Here is a 19,043-nt window from a genome sequence, read left to right on the forward strand (position 1 = left end):
AAGTGTAGTGGAAAAAAGCTTCCCAGAAGGTGTCTTTCAGGGTAGGGGACAGGACAATTCATGTGTTCTCACGGACATTCCCAGAGCCCTGGTGAGGGATGAAGTAGATGTTCTCATCAATGTGTCACGACAAACTCAGAAGAAATCCTGGTACCATCCTCACCTGGAAGGTCCAGATACAAACCTAAACTTCAGCTTAGTGACAGCTCTTTCATGGGGATCTAAACGGGGCACTTTTGGTTTGGGGTAACTTCAGGCACAAAGGTCTAAGTCATTCTTATTCTTGTGGCTTCTTTGAGACAAAGTCCTGGTCCTTTCCACCCTCACCCCACAAGTACTGGGATTACAGGTGTGCACCCCCACTCCCACCTTCCAGACTATTTCTGAAGATTGAGTTAAGTATCAGGAATTTTGAATTACCCTTTCTTTAAACTGGGATCTGTTGCCGAACTCAGGCTATCTTGGGTTTATTCACTTACTCCTGTGCAGTTGAAATGATATGGGCTGGATGTATGTTAGTGTGCAGAGGAAAATCTGACAGCTCTTGGTGGCTTTCATTTAAAAAAAAAAAGTGAGACCCTTCTACAATAGTGTTTGAAAGCATGTTAATACAGTTTTATGATGAATACATTTTAGCATTATTGTGAGACTAGTTGATCCTATGAACCCCTGAATAATTCTGTGTTACTATAATGTATGTGGATTTTTCTTTTCTTTTTAGTTCTATGAACTTAGAGAGCAAACAGAAAGAACCGAGGATGCAAAGAAAAGCTGTGAGGTCACAGCTGACACTACCCAGCAGGCTGTGAGGCTGGGGTTCCTGGAGCACTGTGTGTGGGAGGGTTGCTGAGTAGCAGGGAAGAAGTTGGAGGTCAGTGGGTAGGGCTGAGCAGACAGGCTTCGGAGACACTGTCCTTGACAACTTAGCACCATGGGAGCACATACTTAGGTTTAGGTTCAAGTTGTTACGTTTATGTAGAAGGAGTAGTTGGTGTTCCAAGCTAGCACGTTTGATCTTGAAAATAAAGTCAGTATTTAAAATCTCGAAGACAGAGAAATGAAGCAATAGTCGGAGAGGGATTTGGAGGTCAAGTGAGGGCTTTATTTGAGTGAGACCATTTTATTTTAAAAAGATTTCTTTTTAGTTTTAGTGTGTGTGTGTGTGTGTGTGTGTGTGTGTGTGTGTGTGTGTGTGTGTGTTTGTGCACACATGCCTGTGGAGGCATCATATCTCCAGGAACCGGAGTTACAGGTGGTTGTGAGCTGCCAGATGTGAGTGCTGTGAGCTGAACTTGGTTTCTCTGCAACCACAGTAGTGCCCTGACCCCTGAACCACCTCTTCTGTCTGAAAACAGGTCATCCCACCCCTCACCCCCCCAACTCCCGACAGAGTTTCTCTCTGTGTAGCCCTGGATGTCCTGGAACTAGATGAAATCCATCTGCTTCTGCCTCCTGAGTGCTAGGATTAAAGGTGTGCACCACCACCGCCTGGCCCTTTTTTTTTTTTTTAAGAAGTAAAGTTATGTGAACCAAGAGGGACCATCCAGTTGAACGGGAAGAGTATCCTCAACAAAGAGAGAAGACACAGAGTCTTGCAAAAAGGTTGGAATGGCCTTTCCTAGGCACCATCAGCTTAGCCTCAGCATGAGGCAGATGTGGGAGGGATACTTCCGGATGTCCTTGGATAGTTTTGATTTTTCTCATTAAAATAGGAAGCTAAGTTATTAACTGAGAATCAAGGTGGAAGAGATGCCAGCGGAGATCTGGAGAGTGGGAAAGGCTAGGCGGTAGTTGATGGGGGTGGGGTGGGGAGTCCTTGACTTGGAAAGTGGAAGCCCAGGGGCTGGGGAATGCAGTGTGAACCAGGCTGAGGGGAGTGTTCAGGAATGTCAAGTAGGCACCGTCAGCCTGGCATGGGACCCTGATCAGTGGCCAGGACAGAGTGAATGGAGAGATGTAGTAGACAGGTGGTATGTGGGTTGTCTAGGCATGGCCAGGCAAGAGATGATGGGGAGACTGGAGGGGAGATCCCACATGGGAGGTCAAGAGGTGATGGGGAGACTGGAGGGGAGATCCCCCAAATGGGAGGTCACAAGAGTGAGCTCTGGAAGTTAGGCTGGACACCAGTGACTATGAGACTGAGTAGTAGTGGAAGAAAAGAGGTGGAATTAGGCACAAGAATTAAACATTAGGTATTCAAATTAAAAAAAAAAAGAAAAATGAAAGACTATTAAAAGAAACTATATAGATTCAATTATTTTAGATATGGTTTAGAGATGCATTAATAATAGGTTTTACTGGGAGAAATCCCCAGATTATGTATGTGAAGTTTGGTATACCTCCTTTTGGAAAATCCAAAGAACAGTTTACTTAGAAGATGAAAGAGAAAGTTTCCACAACAAACATACAAACAAACCTAGTTTGGAATTAAAAAAAAAATACACACAAAACCCTGAAATAATGTGAAGTGGATTCTGGCCCCAATGGTGTTTGTGTGTGTGTGTGTGTGTGTGTGTGTGTGTGTGTGTGTGTGTGTGTGTGTGGCTGGCCTTGAACTCACCATACAGCCCACGATGGTCTCAAATGCATTTCCTCTTGTCTCCCAAAGGGTGGGGTTATAGGCACACATCATCACACCGAGCTCTGGTTCCAACTCTTATTAGGCAAGCTGCATAATATCTGAAAGCCTCAGTTTCCCCACAGGAATCCCTAGTAGGCTGTTGTGGGGAGATGAGATAAGGCCCTCTGCTCATGTCTAGAACACAGTAGATGCCGGTAGCAGGTTGAGGAATCTTGAGGGGAATGGCACTTTCCCCAGTAGGGTGCCCCCTATCTTAAGAAGGCCACAGCAGACTGGGCTGTAATGAAATCTCACAGTCATGGGGAAAGAATTCTTCTCCCGTTTGGGACAAGCCAGAAAACAGGGATTTTTAGTTGTAAACCTGTTTTGTAGATTGGGCCTCATCTGAGGAGTAGACAGAGATTTTTATCACAGAGGTGGTTAATATGCCACAGTAAGAGGAGAAGAATGTTGAAGGAACGCCAACCTTTCTGTAGTAACAAACCCTTCTACCTTGCCCTCATCCATTCTGTCACAGCGGTCCTAAGGGCTGCACTTGTAACCATCCGAGCAGTCACGGACCTTCTCTTAAAGCAGAAGTCACTCTTGCTTGTTGCCACTGTTCATTCCTCCTGTAGAATGGGAAGGAGAGTAGATATAACGGGAGGGAGGAGGAACTGGGAAAAAGTCACTGGGTGGCATTGTTCTCTAAGACTCCTGTGTATATGAGGTCATACAGAAGCTGGACCAAGTAGGGCAACGCAGGTGCTTGGCTCCTTTGAGCAGTAGGAAGGTGAGGGAGATGGCGGATGTGAGCGTGCATCTGAGGGAGATGTTTCCCGGAAGATACTTGGGTGAGAGAGAAAGAATGGGATTCCATGTGACTAAGAGTAATAGCTTCTTCATTGTGATTACCTAGAGGCTGACAAAGCCAGAGCAACTTAGTACACTGTAAACATGTGACATGCTAAACACTCGAACTCCATGCATGTAGAAGCATTGTTTATAAGACCCCCTGTTTTAGTTAGGGTTACTGTTGTGATGAAACAGCTTGACCAAAAGCAACTTGGGAAGGAAAGGGTTTATTTTAAGCTTCTACTTCCACAGCACTGTCCATCACTGAGGGAAACGAGAGCAGAGACCCAAACAGCAGGAACCTGAGGCAGGAGCTGATGCAGAGGCCATGGAGGAGTGCTGTTTACTGGCTTGTTCCCCATGGCTTTCTCAGCCTGCTCTCTTATAGAACCCAGGACCACCAGCCCAGGAGTGTACCCACACACAGTGGGCTGGGCCCTCCCCATCAATTGTGGTGATATTTGTCATTTAAGAAATAAAGCTTGCCTGAAGATCAGAGGACAGAGCCAGCCACAGAGTTAAACACAGAGGTCAGGCTGTGGTACCTGCCTTCTATTCTAGTACCCGGGATTCAGAGATTCATCTGGATCTCTGTGAGTTCAAGGCCACACTGAACTACATGAGATTGATCTAGTCTAGGAGAGAAACAGAGCCAGGCAGTGGTGGCACACCCCTTTAATCTCAGTATCTGGGAAGCACACACTGCATTAATTCCAGCACTAGAAAGGTTGACGTAGGAAGTGAAATGGCTGGGTAGAGAAAGGCATATACAGCGTGAGGAGACAGGAACTAGGCCCTTTTGGCTGAGGACTCAGAGGCATTCAATCAGAGGATTCATGGAGTTGGTGAGGTGAGAAATGGCTGTGGCTTGTTCCTTTGTCTCTCTGATCTTTCAGCATTTACTCCAATATCTGGCTCCAGGTTTTTATTATAAGACCATTTAGGATTCGTGCAGTAATCAATCATTAATTAGGAAAGTGACCTACAGGCTTGCCTACAGCCTGATCTTCTGAAGACATTTTCTCAATTGAGGTTCCCTCTTCTTAAACAACTCTAGCTCTTATCAAGTTGACATAAAACTACCCAGCATCCCCCGCCCCAAGGAATAACTCAAGCGTGTATTGATGGATATTGAATAGATAAAATGTGGTAATACATGCAGTGGGGTATCACTCAGACTTATGCAGAAAGGAAATTGTGGTATATGCTACGTTGTGGTTGAACATTGAGGACATTAGACCAAGTGAGATAACCCAGTCATGAAGGAACAGCAAGTTAGGTCATAATCATAGGCACAGAGAGAACGGTGGTTGTCAGACTTGGGGAGGCAATGGTAGCGGGTAATTGTTTAATGGGTTTCACTTGCAAGATTCAAGAGTTCTGTGATGGATGGTCACGGTGGCAGCCCAGCAGTATGCTTTGTGCCCCTGAGTTGCGTAGTTACTGATGGCTAAGATGGTCAATTTTGTTAGGTGTGTTTTCCATAATTAAAAAATGTATCCTAGAAATTATGAAAGTGTAAGTATAGGAACAGCTGTCTGTACACTCAATAGTGATGTAAAAGTGGAAAAATAAACTCAAGAAGTATACAGAAATTAAGCCAGAAGTTTACTGAGGTACAAAATGGATGTGAATGAATATGCTGTGCATATTGTCTGGTGGACGTGTAAGTTTTGTATAATTATGGCTGTTAGAATTTCACCTGGCTTGGGCAGGTCAGGTGATGTGGTTGTGGTAAAGACACTTGCAGCACATGCTGTAAGGAGAGACCCAGCTCCCTAAAATTGTCCTATCATTTCCACATGCCCACTGTGACATGTGAGTGCCCCTCCCCAACAAATGTGATTAAAAAAAATCTTTAGCTAATTTACTAAATGAATTAAAAGGCCATAAAATAATATCTGGTTACACACTGAACAGTGATGGAGAGTTTCTTAGCAACCAGATATAATCAAACACCCTAAAGTTGTAGGGCTGGATGTGGAGACGTATGCCCTTTATCCCAGTACTTAAGGCAGAGGCAGGTGGATCTCTGTGAGTTTGAGGCCAGCCTGGTCTACAGAGTGAGTTCCAGGACAGCCAGGGCTACACAGTGAGACCTTGTCTCAAGCAAACCAACCAACCAACCAACAAACCAACCAACCAACAAACAGAAAACCCAAAAAATAGATTGTAAAAAAATAATTTGGCTTGGATATGGAAAGAAATAGATGAGTGTAACTGAAAAGAATGTGCTCACTAATGTGTGTGTGTGTGTGTGTGTGTGTGTGTGTGTGTGTGTGTGTTTTATTTTTTGTTTTTTTGAGACAGGGTTTCTTTGTGTAGTTTTGGTGCCTGTCCTGGATCTTACTCTGTAGACCAGGCTGGCCATGAACTCACAGAGATTTGCCCGGCTCTGCCTCCCGAGTGCTAGAATTAAAGGCATGCACCACCACCGCCCTGCACAAATGTATATTTTAAGTAAACTATTTCAAATCATTGGCAACTGGGTCACTATTTAGTTAAACATTTAAAGCCTATCTCATACTATGTAATTTTTAGTTGGGTTAATAATCAGACTTGTAATGAATGGCATTGTTAAAGTACTAGCCTAATTATAAAGAGAAATATTTGCATACTTTAGGCAGGGAGTTTAAAAACAACACTAAAAAAGAAAAATCAAAAGCTTACTACATCCTGACACTGAAATTTATCATGAACCCATTACACAGTCAGTAAATTCCCAGCTCTTCCAACGTTTAACCTGAAAGGTATTTCTCATTTTTTGTTTATGGTAAAAGTGTCCAATAAATAAAGAATTGGTTAGATGAATTATGTACATTCTTAAAAAAATCTATTATTCAATCAAATGTATCACAGATTGAAGGTGTTCAGTAGTTAGAGAATTGAAATAATAAACTTACTTATATCATGTTAATATAGAAGATAAAACTTATATCTTTTAAAAAAGAGATTCCAAAGCTCGTCTTTTTGAAATATACGTGTCCACGTATGGACATTGCAAAAGGTTTGGGAGGAGTATGTTCCGTGTTTGGGTGTTCGTGTGTTTGGAGGCCAGAGGTCAGCCTAAGCTGTCACTGCTCAGGAGCCATCCACTTGTTTTTATCAGTCTCTTCCTGGGACCTGAGGCTTGCTGAGCAGGCTGGCCGGCTGGCCGGCGCCAGGGAGTCTCCTGTCTCTGCCTCCCAGTGCTGGGTTACAAGTGCAGGCTGCCATGCCTTGCTGCTGTGGCTTCTGCCTCTCCTCCTCCTCCTTGTCATCCTCCTCCTCCCCCTCCTCCCCCTCCTCCTCCTCCTTCTTATATTATCATTATTATTATTGAGACAGGGTCTCATTACGTAGCCCTGACTGGCCTAGAACTCACTCTGTAGGCCAGGATGGTCTCTTACTCACACAGATCCACTTGCTTCTGTCTCCCTACTTTTTATGTGGGTTCTGGGGATTCAGTTTAGGTCTTTATGCTTATGTTCCAAGCACTTTGCTACTGGAACCATTTCTAGTCCAAGAAGTATTTATCATTTATTTCTTTACTTTTCTTTGCAAATTTCCATTAATTTTTTTTTTTTGGTTGGAAACATGTTTGTTTTATAAGAAAATTTTAGCTTTTAAATTTGGGTATAGTTCATTTTATTGCAAAAATGCAGAAAGAAAATTTGAATTTTGACAATCCACTCAAGAACACAAATTGGATTAATAAAACATTTAATAATTAGATTACACAGTGCTTCACATTTCTAGAGAGAGATAAAATATTTTTGTTGGAATAGTAAGAAATGGTGTTAATTGTTCACATAACACTCTCTTAAGCTCCATTTCTACATGAAAGAACACCTGAATAATAGTAATTCAGTGTTTAAAAAAATGAAAAATTGATGTTTATTTATTGTGCACAGGAGCACGTTACATCAGGCACTCTGAGGTCAGAGGCCGGCTTACAGGACATAGATAAGTGAACCCCCGGGATGGAGCTCAGGTTGTCAAGTGTGGCAGCACACGCCTGAGCCCTCCAAGCCATCTTGCTGGCCCTGATTCACTACTTTATAGTTTCTGGAAAAATAAGCGTAGAGAAGCCAAGTATGGTGGCTCATGCCTGTGATCCCAGTTCCTAGGGGCTTCATCAGACTGTTAAAAACAAAAGATGGTATTGAGGTATTTAGAGCTGAAATTAGTCTGTATAGCTGATTTTTTTATTATGAGTAAAGGGTTGAATATTGGTAATAGAATCAATAGTTTCTAAAAGAGCGTATTAAAATTTATCAGTTATTTGTGGACAGAGCCATCTGACATGTAAATGGAATTTACCTCAAGGTTGACCTGTGTTTTAGACGTATGTCCTTTTTCTTCGTCTTATTTTCTTTTCCTGTACAAAAAGAAGGACCCCGATATGAGGAAGAGAGGGCACAGCCTGTAGTATCGAGATGTAGGAAGGCAAGAGATGAGCCTCAGAAGGAGGGGTGGGGATGTCACTTAAAGATGTAAAAAGTTGAAAGAGTCTCCACAACTTTGGAGGAAGGCAGAGCTCGCCTTCTCGGGGGGGGGGGCTCTCTCTCCACAAAAGTGGACAGAACGGGGGGGGGGGGACCGCAGGGACCCCACTGCTCTCTGCATCACAGTCTTCCTGTGTAGATCAGAGTGCTGCCGGGCTTAGAGGCAGAGATTCGCTTATGTGGTTTAAAAGTCAGCGTTTCCAGACGTCTCTGTGCTCCGGGCTCCTCCATCTCTGTCACCGGGACTGTGCTGGCCGAGGCCCTCGGGGGAAGAGGGTCTGGGGAGAGATATGTCTCTAGGCTAGTCATCCTCCGGAGGCTGCGCAATCAGATCAAAGATCAGCTTCGGGGTGTCCACAGGAGACAGGCCTTTGACAAACATCTCTGCAAAGATACAGCCATCGCTGCATATGTCCACAGGCGTTGCATTTATAGACTGCAGAAGAACTCCAGGAGCGTGGCACCAGAATGTAACAACCACAGGTGTAAGGGCCATCTGGTAGCTGTAAATTCTGGCTGAGCCAAAGTCCCCCAGCTCGACTCTCCCACTACTTGTCACTAGAACGTTCTCTGGCTTCAGAGCTCTGTGTACTATGCAATTTTTGCGAAGGGAATCTAGACCTCTTAGGAACTAGTGCATTAAATCCTTGATGGTCTCGAGTGGCGAGCCTAGAGGGTGTGCCTTGTCCCTATATGTCCGTTTGTTCTGGTCCGCGTGCTCACACACTGGGGTACTTTGATCTCAGGTAGTTCCAGAAGTAGCCTCAGACATCCCTTAGCCAGACAACCTTGGGGTGCTCAAAGCCTCCAGCATCCTCAGTAAGGCCGCCTCATGAGCTGTGCCTGTGGGAAGGTTGCTCCAGCTTCTTTTCCACTGGGACTGTCAGAACAAAGCAGCCATGGTGGGGATCATGAGCCTTGTACGTTGTCCCAGCCACTGGCCTATAAGGAGAGGTTGCCATTCTAGAATCAGGGGAGCCCCATACACCTGGCCAAGAGCTGGTGGGATAACCTTTAATCAGGGCCCAGGGACAGGTCCTTGTGGTACCATATACCTAGGCTTGGTCCAAGACAGCTGGACACTGTGGGCAGGACCATAGACACAATTTATGTCTTTAATAAACTGAATTTTAGCCGGGCGGTGGTGGCGCACGTCTTTAATCCCAGCACTAGGGAGGCAAAGCCAGGCGGATCTCTGTGAGTTCGAGGCCAGCCTGGTCTACAGAGCGAGATCCAGGACAGGCACCAAAACTACACAGAGAAACCCTGTCTCGAAAAACAAAAAAACAAAACAAAACAAAAAAACACCTGAATTTTAATTCTTAAAAAAAGGTTTGCAATAGAAAGCCTTGGCTATTGGTAGTAGATTTATTTGTGTAAAAAGTACTTAGCAAACAATAATGTATTGGCCGGATATTGATAAAAGCAGATATGGTAAAATGTGCTTTTGTGTTAAAAATTCCTTTCAGCAAACAGTGTCAGATGTGTTTCTTAGAAATGGTTCTCTGCACAAACCAGTGAAGTGCATTTTGACTTTAAAGATGGAAGTACATGACCCAGATCAATGATGGCTTTTCTCACATAATAAATATTAGTGAGATAATGCTTCTGCATTACTGATGTCATACCTTCAGGGGTCTGGTGTGTTCTCTCTCTCTCTCTCTCTCTCTGTCTCTCTCTCTGTATTTCTCTCTTTCTCTCTCTGCACATGTGTGGGGTCTTGTGGGATGGGGTGGCTGTATGGAAGTTGGAAGCCAACATTGAGTGTGTCTTCCTTAGTGGTTCACCATATTATTATTATTATTATTATTATTATTATTATTATTATTATTATTATATCTGTTACTGAACCTGGAGCTCATTGGTTGGATAGACTGTCTGTCCAGCCAGCTCCAGGGACCCCCCTGTGTCCCTAGCCTCCTCCCCTAGCACCGCTGTACCTGGACTTATCATTAGTTTTTATTTCTATGGGTCTCTTGCCTGCACATGTGTCTGTGCACTGTATACATGCAGTGCCTATGGAGTCCTGAAGAGGGCATTTGATTCCCTGGGAGTTACAAACAGTTGTAAGGGTGCTGGGACTTGAACCCAAGCCCTCTGGAAGAGAAGCCAGTGCTCTTAACTGCTGAGCCGTCTCTCGAGCCCCTGTGCCTGGCTTTTTACATGAATCCGAAGCCAGGAGCTCATGCTTTACAGCCAAGCACATTACCGACTAAGCTGTCTCCTGAGCCCCATTAGGTACCCTTCAGTACAGTTTGCATGTGTTACTGAAATCGGCACAATAGTGGAGTTTTTCATATAATTATAAACATTATGGGGATGTACTTAACATTTTACACAGTTAATCGTTCATTCTGGTCTTCCCAACTTGCCAGTTCACCGTCTCAGTAAGGATGACTGTAACTACAGAGTCGACGCTTGTGTTTTCCCGACCGTTGGTGGACATGTTGAACGTGAGGAAAACTGAGTTGCCTTGTGTTGCCCGCTCCTCACCGAGGCGTATGCCCGAAGGGTGTTCACGCTCCCTTTCATCTGTCATTTTGTTAACTGGCGTCCTGTGTGCCGTCTCACCAGCGTGATCGCACTTTGTGCATCTTGGTAATGCCCTTGCTGTTTCAGATGGCCCCGGTTTAGTGCTAACGTGTGTCTTGTGCTCCTACAATCAAGAAGCTTGTGAGGCATCGTATGCAGAAAATGTGAATAAGATGAGGTTTTCCCCTCAGGCTTGAGTTACAGCACTTTCAGCACCGAGTTCAACGCTCGTGACTCAAATATATAATTTTTTTTCTTTCAGAAAAAAGCATCTTCAAGCAGAAGCACACACGAGTGAAGGTTTTAGATTGGCGGTAAAAATTGTGACTAGGCATTTTCAGGGACAATTTACTGTTCTAAGAGAGAATATTTCCCACCAGCTCCGATTCTGTTCCTTCAGTGATGCGGCCACTTTATAGAACACAACTGTAGCAAATAACATGACCCAATCGTCTATGAAACCACTTGAAAGGGAAAGTGTTGTAGAAGTATGTGTGTTGAAACGCATTACTTCAGAACCTGTCAACCAGAGCATCACATCAAAACAATCTTTTTGGCAGTATAGTAAATTTAGTTATTCTTCATTGTGTTTGAGTGTTCTAATTTTCCGTACTTGAAAAAGAATTTTGAAGATGAAACACAGAATTGCTCATTAAGATGACTCGTTTCTCCTCAACATTAAATACACATTTGGCTTTGACGTAACCTGTTTATGTCACAGAGTAGAAAAATGGCTGTTAGCCCAGAAAGCCCAGAAAGGCTTGAGATGACAAGCATATATCATGGTGTGTGCTAGCACCAACATTTTTCATTAGTCCTTAATCATCGGCTTTAATTATTAATTGTTGCTACAACCAATCTAGCAATCAATAATACGTTTTTCATTGAGATGTCGGTTTAATGTAAGTGGAACAAGTCTGAGACCAGAAATATTCTTAGAGGCCGGAGGGTGCAGCTTCCTTTCCTTTCCATCAGTACATTTGGTCTCTCTTTCCTGTCACAGTGATCCTTCTGGTGTCACTGCTTGCTGTGTTTATATACTAGACTCCCAAGATGGTCTTTAAAAATCGAGGTTGTATTTTGTTTCTATGAGTTCTAATTGCTTTGTGGCTATATGGCAAGAAAAACTTTTGTCCTGAGGTGTCCTTTGGAGTTGAGTTGCTGTTGGAACAGTTACTATGCAGGCATGTTGAACTGCTGCTATGGAGTGTGACTGAGGCAGGAGAGTGTTGTGTGTAAGGTGGTGGGCTTAATTGTTTGAGAGAGGGCTGGTTTTACATCTCAAGTGTCTCCCAAGTGACTTTGCCCACAAGACTTATCTTTAACATTAGAATAATAACTGTATCTATCTCAGGGTCATGAGTATTTAAACAGCACAGGTGTTTATAAGCATGGCTAGTACACGGTAGTTCTTGGTCAATTGTTATGTTTATGCTGAAAGAAAACAGAAGCTGTGCCACAGTAAGTTCAACGTTTAAAATAAACTCAGTGCCTCAAACAAACTTGAATCATATTAAGTGGGAAAGGAAATGCTTGCTTTTACAAAGAAATATAAGCGGCCGGGTGATGGCGGCACATGCCTTTAATCCCAGCACTCGGAGGCAGAGGCAGATGGACTTCTATGAGTTCAAGACCAGCCTGCTCTACAGAGTGAGTTCCAGAACAGCCAGGGCTACACAGTGAAACCCTGTTTTGAAAAAACTAAAAACTTAAGAAATATTAGTGTGCCTAGTGTCGTAAGCAGTGGGTTCTTGTTAGTTGAGCTTTAGATGGTTTCTGAATTTGCCAGATTGTGATATTTCATTATGAAGGCTGAGGCAGAATGATGCGTATGGAGTTTTGGTTATAACCACCATCTTATAGAACGTAATTATGGCTTTAGCCAAGGGAATTTTTTTCATTTTTTTTTATTAAGAAATTTTCTACTCACTCTACATACCACCCACAGATCCCACCTCCTCCCTTCTCCCACCCCCAGCCCTCTCTCCCAAGCCACCCCACATTCCCATATCCCCCAAATCAAGGTCTCCCATGGGGAGTCAGCAGAGCCCGGCACACTGAGCCTAGGCAGGTCCAAGCCCCTTCCCACTGTACCAAGGCTGCGCAAAGTATCACACCACAGGCACCAGATTCCCAAAAGCCTGCCCATGCACCAGGGATGGATTCCGATCCCCCTGCCTGGGTGCCCCCCAAACAGTTCGAGCCAAACAACTGTCTTCTGTATCCAGAGGGCCTAGTCCAGTCCCATGGGGGCTCCACAACCACCAGTCCACAGTTCATGGGCTTCCACTAGCATGGGTGGTCATCTCTGCACATCCTCCCATCATGATCTCGACGTCCCTCACCTGCAGAATCCCTCCTCTCTCTCATCACTTGGATTCCCGGAGCTCAGCCTGGTGCCTGGCCATGGATCTCTGTATCTGCCTCCATCAGTCACTGGACAAAGGCTCTATGATGACAGCTAGGTTATTCGCTAGACGGGTCACCAGCGTAGGCCAGTCCAGGCACCCTCTGGACCACTGCCAGCAGACCAAGGTGGGGTCAACCTTGTGGGTTCCTGAGAGCCTCCCCAGCACCCTGCCTCTTCCTATTCCTATGATGTCCTCATCTACCATGGGGGTGGCAGAGGGCGAGGAGTGGGGGATGAGAACATAGGGGAATGGGAGGGTCAAGCTGGAGCAGGGATGAGTGGGAGGGCAGAGAGGGAGATACCATGATAGCCAAGGGATTCCTTAAGCAGAGGAAAAAGAATCTTCCTCCAATAAAGCACCTTCCCTGTGCAGAGGAAATCAAGGTGGGTGGCTTAAGGAACAAAAGCAATTTTGTCTGTCTGTGAGCACATGGGTGCACAGGGGCACCTGCACACACATGAACGCACAGGGGCACCTGCACACACATGGATGCACAGGAGCACCTGCACACACATGTGCACACAGGGACACCTGCACACACATGTGCACACAGGGGCGCCTGCACACACATGTGCACACAGAGGCACTTGCATACACATGTGCACACAGGGGCACTTCCACATACATGGGCACACGGACACCTGCACACACATGTGCACAAAGGGACACCTGCACACACATGGACGCACAGGGGCACCTGCACACACATGTGCACACAGGGACACCTGCACACACATGTGCACACAGGGGCGCCTGCACACACGTGTGCACACAGGGACGCCTGCACACACGTGTGCACACGGGGCGCCTGCACACACGTGTGCACACGGGACGCCTGCACACACATGGATGCACAGGGACACCTGCACACACATGGACACAGGGACACCTGTACACACATATGCACACAGGGGCACCTGCACACACATGTGCACACAGGGGTACCTGCACACACATGTGCACACAGGGGCACCTGCACACACATGGACGCACAGAATAAACCCGATTATTTTTACAGTGTGTTTCCTCCCACTTTCTATTTATTAATCTCTGGTCTTAAATTGTGAAAGTTCACTCAGTTTCCCCAACAGCAGTTGTGAAAAGCATCTAGTCTTTGTCTTTCTTTTTCCTTTGACTAAATTAAATAATGGAAACATTTGCAAAAGTTTTGATTATCACTGCCACACTTAAAATATCAAGGTATCTCTTGAAATGACCGATAGCATGGAAGTACTAAAAGCTGCCCTTGCTCCTCTGTGGTGTATACAGTACATCTGTGTGGTTCCCCGAACACGTGACGCCCAGAGATTTCTGTACAGTAAACATCTGTCTACCCTAGCTCATCCGCCCCTCAACTCTGTTGTACCCTCATCTCCTAACATCTTGAACTTAGATTTTATATATGTGCTGGAATCACAGAGATTGATAGAAACACATGGGCATTTTGCTTTTTAATTCTTTGATCTGTTTTTGAAACAAAGTCTCACTAAATGGTTCGGGCTCACCTCAGACTTGGAGCGACCCTCCTGTTTGCAGATTTCAAGTGCACACTTCAATGCCTGGCTTCCCATCTGCATTTTAGCTGTTCACTAGCTGGTGTGTCTGTAAAAGCAATAGACCTGCTTTTAACGAGTGCATAGTTTTACTTAACAGTTTTGTAAAAGTAGAATGAACTACTTCCAAGTAAATGCCACTGGAAGTGGGCATAGCCTGGGCCTTTGTCGTGGAGCTGGAGAGTTTCAGTGCATGGGAACCGGTGTTGCTTGGGTGCTTAGGGCAGACTGGCTTTCTGCCTCTTTAACAAGTTTTCTAGGAACGGTGCTGAAGACTGAACCCAGGGCCTTGTGCATGCCAACCAAGCATTCTGCCCTTGGCCTACCTGCCCTGATCTCACTTCTGCCTCTTATGACGGGAATTGTATGATAGAAGGGGAACTGTTTAACCCCTGCCAAAGCCTCACTGCGCTCCTTTGAACACCAAGGTCGTTAGATTCACCCTCTGAGGCTGTTGTATAGACCAAAGGAACTGAGTCTGAGCGAGCTTCCATCTTGCTGTCTCTTTTGCACTTTTTCCTGCTTCAGGTCATGTTGTGCCATTTGTTATGCTCGAGTATAAATTGACTAGTGGTGTTTGACAGTGCGCTAATCCCCCTGACTTGGCACAACCCTCAGAATATGAATTTTGAGCTGGCAGATTTGTGGTGGCCACGCTGCTTCATAGTTCCTCACTGATCTAAAGGGAAAGAACTCTGGAACTAAAATATTTACTTCATCCCCAAAGCACGTCTCCTAGGGCCGAGGACATCAATGACTATGAGATGTGAGGGTAAAAGTGCTATAAATCCCAGGCTCGGCTTCCACCGGCATTATTTGTGCACCATTGTTAACCCATAAATAAAACACTGTCATTCTCTTAATTTGCAGATCTTCCAGAGGTCCCTTTGCAGTTTAGCTCATAACAGATATGTCCGCTAGTCCGCGTTGCTCCTACCAGGCTGTTTAGTCTACTTCAATGTTATTTATTAATGTCTACTGGTAGCTGGACCCACAAACTGAAATTTGAGTATGGTGCAGATGGGGACTCTCTGAAGCCTCATGCTGTGATGGATGCTCATCTGTTGATCATGGTTGCCATGGCAAGTACCGGCTGCTACCTGTTTCAGCAGCTTCCTCCTACTCTTTCCTATTTTTGGACGATCTTCATTTCACAAACTCATCACCTCCATTCTACCAGTGTTACCTCATCCCACCCTTCATTTCTGTGCTTCTAACCGAAACTTCCTATTTTTTTTTGAAGGAACTAAATCTCTTGAGCAATTTTACATGATTTTAAATCTCATGCAATCATAGTCTTTCTGCTTAACACGAGTCCACTCGTAATGCAATTCCACTTTGCATCCTGCATCATCCCTTGCAATTCTCTTAGGGTCTTGTACGGGGAATTCCAGGTTGGTGTTCATAAATACCATGCCAAAAGCCTTTTGTAAATAAAGTTCTTAAAAATTAGTTTATAATTTAAAAAACAGTCTCAAGACACTGACTTGAAATAAGTTAAAAAATATTTCTTGACTGGGACTGGGGAGAGGACTCAGTGGGTAATGTACTTGCTGTGCAAATATTAGGACTTGAGCTTGGATTTCCAGCCACCCACAGGGGGGAAAGGCCGAAATCAGAGGTGTATAGTGTGTTCCCGTAGCCCTAGTGTTGGGAGGAAAGGAGACAGGCAGATTCGGGGGTCTTGCTGGGCAGTTAGCTGAGCTGAAGTGGGGAGCTCCAGTGTCAGTGAATGAGAGACCCTTGCCCCAAAATGAAATGCAGAGCAATAGAGGAAGACATCTTATGTTGACCTCTGGCCTATGTGTGCATGTGTGTGTGTGTGTGTGTGTGTGTGTGTGTGCGTGCGCGCACCCCCAGGTTAAATTATTATTCCTGTTGTTTTCTGCCTCTGTGTGACAGACTCTAGTACTGGATAGCAGATAGCTCAACTGAGGCTGGAGACATGGCTTAGCACATAAGAACATTGGCTGCTCTTCCAGAGGACTTGGGTTCAATTCCCAGTACCCACATGGCTAACAGCCATGTATCTGTGTGCCCACTACTGACCTGTAAGGGCACCGCATGCCCATGGTGCACAGACAGACATGCACGTATAACATACACATAAAACAACAACAACAACAAAAGAGATGCCTGAACTTTTAAAGTTGGACCAAACAATGAAAGACGTACCGTAGAATTTCACGTGTGGGTGTTTTGATGTATAGCCGGTCTCAGGAGCCTGCCCTGCTTACTTTTTACTCGGTGACCAGCCGAGGAGAAGGGACTCAACCTCCATCATAGGCCTGGGAGGGAAAGAGACCTTGCTAGTATCAGTAATGCTTTGTAAGAAAGCAGTAGAACTCTTTTTTACTTCCCATTTTCCCAGAAATCTTACAACTCTTTAAGTTCAGTTTAATTTTTTTGTTATATTTGGCTCTGTGACTATAGAGTTTTAACATTAGAATTTTGGTTCTTTAATTATTTCTTTTTGCAACTGTCTTGTGGTTCTTCCCAGAATATGTTAGCAACAGATTATTGATTTTTTTTAAAAAAAAATCTGCTGTTCAGATTTTTCTTAGCTACAGATTTGATAGCATAGTTCATTCCAGGGAAATTGCTTAGGGCTAATTGGTGGACTTTGACATAGACTCACCTTTTATAGTAACAAAAAAGCAATTGTAGGTTGTTACATTGTTTCTGTTTGTGTGTTTTAAAATGTCTTCTCTAAAGCCAGGCGTGGTGGCACACGCTTTTAATCCCAGCACTCAGGAGGCAGAGACAGGGGGATCTCTGTGAGTTCGAGGCCAGCCTGGTCTACAAAGAGAGTTCCAGAGCAGCTAGGACTGTTACACAGAGAAACCCTGTCTTGAGAGAAAAAAAGAAAGAAAGAAAGAAAGAAAGAAAGAAAGAAAGAAAGAAAGAAAGAAAGAAAGAAAGAAAGAAAGAAAGAAAAAGTCTTCTCTATACTTGTTATAAATTGTAGCTGAGCTTTTTATTCCACCAAAATAAAAGCGTTCAAGGCTTTCCTATATGATGTCTTATAGGATGTTAAACTATGTATTTAAATTTTTTTTCAAAAAATAAAACAACTTTAGGTAAATTTTTTAAAAAAGAAAGTGAAAAATTTATTCATCACTTTTTCCACATGCTGATTCACTCGCGTCTGCAGCTTGGCTTAGGGGTTCTTCTTGGTGCTATTAAAACACATTTGTAATAATCTGTCCGCCAGAGCGTTAATAAATTCTGCAACCTTGCCCTGGAGAAACAGGACAGGATGTAGAAGACTCAGAGGTGCTTTAGTATTCTGCTTATATTGCGAGTTTAACATTTCTTAATGACACATTTTTCTACAGTGGGTTAGATCTCAGAGATTACTACTTCCAAGGACACAGCACTGCAGACTTCAGAGCAGAAATACATCATCAGAGAAGGCATCAGGACACTGGGGTACTGCTGATGATTGGCGGCGTTTGGCTTAGCTGCAGACCAAGAAAGAGTAAAGTCTTTTACATAAGAACACACTTGGTGTGTTCATCCAAATGGGTGCCAGATACGGTGTTGAATATTGTTCATGAACTGCAGAATTGAAGCTGGAAAGTAACGCATTGGCCCTGGTCTTGGCCTTTTTATCTGTTTAATGAGAATGTTGGGGTGACTTAGGTCAGCCTGTTGAGAGAACACATTTTTGTTCTATCTGAAGATGGCAGAGACGACTGAGCACCCACATTAAATGTAGTCTTCTTCCATTTCAGCCAAATAGAATTAGGACAAAACACTCAGTTATAATGTGGGCTACAAGGGGAGTCTCGGGTTATCACAGCAGCTCTCTAAGTGGTTTGCATGATTTCGGGCTTGCTTCCTTCTGTGGCTAAAGTAATCCTATTCCTGTGAAAGCGAAAGTTTTGGAACATGATATAGAAGACCCAAAACAATTTCCTAGTTCAGAATTAAAAAGCATGACCATCTTGTTAGATTAGCTCTGATTATTTTATTTTCTTAAGCTAAGATGACTTTTTGTAATGTACACAGGATTTCATTGAGAGTATGGTATCAGTGAAGTTTCGATACAGGATGCGAAGTATTTTAGGTGTTCTTACGAAATCCTTGAGAAGCTTAGATGAGTGCAGGTCCGAAGCTACCACTGGGCTAACTGGCAGGGTTACAGCACCATCCAGGGGTCAGGGGCCTGCTGCTGTTTCTGAGGGTACATCTACCTCTGGTGTAGCTGCCTTACGCTACAGGGCTGCTATAGAGTCCAGACTGTGGATTTTGGTCACTGCACACAGACATACATCTTTGGGACATAACTTTTCCTTCGTTTACGTATTTCAAGTCTAGTACCTTTGACTGGCAGAACCTACAGGAGCCTCCACGGAAATGCAGCATTTAGCTTTGCAGCTCATGCGTTGTGTGATATATTGTGCGCCCCAATATATTGTGTACCCTAATAAACTTATCTGGGATCAGAGGACAGAGCCAGCCACTAGATTAGACATAGAGGCCAGTGGTGGCACACACACACCTTTAATCCTATCATTCGGGAGGCAGAGATCCACCTGGATCTCTGTGAGTTCAAGGCCACACTGGGAACAGAACCAGGCATGGTGGCACACACCTTTAATCCCAGCACTTAAGAGCTCATGTGCTTGGGAAGGCCGTA

The 19,043-nt window shown here is 44.3% G+C and overlaps 1 protein-coding gene and 1 pseudogene across 2 annotated transcripts in view; one reads left to right on the forward strand and one right to left on the reverse strand.

Moving 5' to 3' along the window:
• LOC131919793 (cyclin-dependent kinase 4-like) overlaps positions 1-10,441 on the reverse strand; it is a 17,255-nt pseudogene extending 6,814 nt beyond the window's left edge.
• The window catches only part of Dgkh (diacylglycerol kinase eta), a 163,806-nt gene that overhangs the window by 12,296 nt on the left and 132,467 nt on the right, over positions 1-19,043 (forward strand). The window lies entirely within an intron of this gene.

Source organism: Peromyscus eremicus, chromosome 9 (genome assembly GCF_949786415.1).
Source record: "Peromyscus eremicus chromosome 9, PerEre_H2_v1, whole genome shotgun sequence".
Classification (NCBI taxonomy): Eukaryota; Metazoa; Chordata; class Mammalia; order Rodentia; family Cricetidae; genus Peromyscus; species Peromyscus eremicus.